We start from the raw sequence: 2,978 nt of genomic DNA on the forward strand, positions 1-2,978 counted from the left end.
TTTCTCCTGCAATTCATAGGTGTTTGGGGTAAGTCATAATGTGAAAGAAACCATTTTGTGTCTAAATAAGATAAACAATCCAAAACTCTAGCTCTCCTTAAAACTTGGAACAGTGCAGAAAATTAGTATGAAGTTTAATGAGTAAAAACTACAGTATGTTGCACCTTGCTGCAGTAATTTGTTTTGCCAGGTGCCAAGGTAGGTAAATGAATATGCCTCTCCTTGATTATGCCTGCAAAACAAATGATATGGCTCTCACTCACCAGATTTTATCTCAAAATGAGATAATAGATTGTTGATTCAGAGCCAAAAAGTCAATCAGGCTAACCTCAATATCAGACCTGAAATAATAAATCTCTCCATTGTACAGGAGGAGCTCATATTTGGCTGATGAATTTATTTTAATCCTTTTCATACTTTATTTGCATTATACCCTTGATTATGGCTATCTGGGCAGTAATAAATGGCTTCATTAAACAAGCAACTAATTAAATAACTACCTAGATACCAATAAACAGTTGAACATAGAAACCAAAGATGCAAACATAATTTAAATAAAGGTAGAGTTGGTGTCATTGTTTCTAGTTTCTTGCTAGAACATTAATGACTTATTTTATATATACTGGAGTGGGTTGCCATGCCCTCCTCCAGGGAATCTTCCCAACCCAGGGACTATACTGATACCATTTCTAGTTTCTATTTTAACCTGAGTTGTACCTTACTTTTGGGGATTAACTCATAAACATCCACTGAGTTACTGGCTACTAACATATTACTTACTTTGGTCTTAAGAACTGGGCTGCATTCATGAATTAGATTCTTCCTACAACTGTTTGTTTTCCTCCCCAGAGACTTCTCCTTATTAGGAAGAACTGTATGTCTATTTCTAACTAGTCTCAAGGCTAAATCCTTAACTTGGTTTCTGCTTCAAGTAGATGCACATTTTTTAATTCATTTTTTAATGCATTCACTTAGTAATTAAATTAATCCACAAATATATGATAGTGGTAGTGGGGGGTGAGGGTTGTAGCCTCCCTCATAGGGTGGGTAGCTCATGTCTTCAAAGAGCTTCCCATTTGTGAGAAGCCATTAATTATACAGTTGCAACAGAAGTATGTAAACTCAGATCTTATGTCTAAGGTCAGGTTGATGGGAAGTGGTTGAAGGGTTATATCTCAGAAAGAGTAGCAATCTAAGATGTACTTTGCTAGGAGTTAATAGCCTAGGAATGGAGGGGGCAAGGGGAGTTATTGCTAATGTTGGAGAAATAAGAAGAAATCAGATGATGAAGAGAAGTTCATGCCAACCTCCTGAGGTTCACTTTTATCCTGGAAACCAGTTTGGAGCTTGGGAGGAGTATTCTTAAGGATTTCCAACAACAGCATGATGAGGTTTGAAGTTTGGAATGGTTTGAAACCCTGTTAAATAAATAATAGTTGATTAAATCTAAGAATAATGGATTGATTCGATCACATTCTGCTTCTTTTGACCCCACACGAGTGCTGACATTCTGGTTAGCTGCAGCCCCACTGTTGTCTCATATCATCTCACCATCTCAAATGTTTGAAAGCAGATTTAAATGGCAGTAGAAAGAGATCCACAGGGAATTTAAAATTATTTTACTTCTTGTGTCCCAGTAAATAAAAGACAAGGTGAAGAAGTTGGACAGGTAAGTGAAAAATATAAAAGAAGATAAAGCAGCTGGTAAAGAATCCTCCTGAAATATGGGGGACCTGGGTTAGATCCCTGGGTTGGGAAGATCCCTGGGGGAAGGGAAAGACCACACACTCCAGTAATCTGGCCTGGAGAATTCCATGGACTGTATAGTCCATGGGGTCGCACAGAGTTGAACACAACTGAGGGACTTTCACTTTCACTTCAAATAAAAAAGACCAATAATAGTAAAACTAAAAAAACAATTTAAAAGATGCTTACTCCTTGGAAGGAAAGTTATGACCAACCTAGACAGCATATTAAAAAACAGAGACATTACTTTTCCAACAAAGGTCTGTCTAGTCAAGGTTATGGTTTTTCCAGTGGTCATGTATGGATATGAGAGTTGGACTGTAAAGAGAGCTGAGTGCTGAAGAATTGATGCTTTTGAACTGTGGTGTTGGAGAAGACTCTTGAGAGTCCCTTGGACTGCAAGGAGATCCAACCAGTCCATCCTAAAGGAGATCAGTCCTGAATAGTCATTGGAAGGACTGATGCTGAAGCTGAAAATCCAGTACTTTGGCCACCTGATGCAAACAGCTGATTCATTTGAAAAGACCCTGATGCTGGGAAAGATTGAAGGCAGGAGGAGAAGGGGATGACAGAGGATGAGACAGTTGGATGGCATCATCGACTCGATGGACTTGGGTTTGGGTGGACTCTGGGAGTTGGTGATGGACAGGGAGGTGTTGTGGTTCATGGGGTCGCAAAGAGTCAGACACGACTGAGCAACTGAACTGAACTGAACTGAAGAAACCAATACAGTTTTAACAATGGATTAGTCAGAGCTGGCTAGAATTAGTGAATGAATGGGTAACCAATTGACTTAGCTACTTAACGATGACTTTTGGTATAGCACAGAGCAGATGTCACACCTTTTTTTTTTTTTTTTTTACTTTTTTTTTTCTTTAAAAATATGGAACGCTTCACGAATTTGCGTGTCATCCTTGCGCAGGGGCCATGCTAATCTTCTCTGTATCATTCCAATTTTAGTATATGTGCTGCCGAAGCGAGCACGATGTCACACCTTTTTAACGATTGCCTTCTGTGATGGAGCCCACAGGAACAGGGGGTGTGAGAAGCAGCATTGTGATGATTGGGTCCAGCTTTGGCTTTATCATCAGTGAGCTATGTCATCTCGGCTAATTGAATTCATCGTTTTGGATCTCCATCCCTTAACTTTAAGATGTTTATTGAGATAAACGCTTATTTAGGGAAATAATAAAGGATAAACTGTTTCAGAATTTATGTGGTTATAGAAACCA

The 2,978-nt window shown here is 38.9% G+C and overlaps 1 non-coding gene across 1 annotated transcript; it reads right to left on the reverse strand.

Annotated features, from left to right (window-relative positions):
• Window positions 1-2,623: 2,623 nt before the first annotated feature.
• On the reverse strand, window positions 2,624-2,730 carry LOC122688138. Its single transcript, XR_006339356.1, has one exon. It is a non-coding gene; the product is annotated as a U6 spliceosomal RNA (small nuclear RNA).
• Window positions 2,731-2,978: the final 248 nt, after the last annotated feature.

The sequence above is a fragment of the Cervus elaphus genome, chromosome 32 (assembly GCF_910594005.1).
Source record: "Cervus elaphus chromosome 32, mCerEla1.1, whole genome shotgun sequence".
In the NCBI taxonomy this organism is placed as follows: Eukaryota; Metazoa; Chordata; class Mammalia; order Artiodactyla; family Cervidae; genus Cervus; species Cervus elaphus.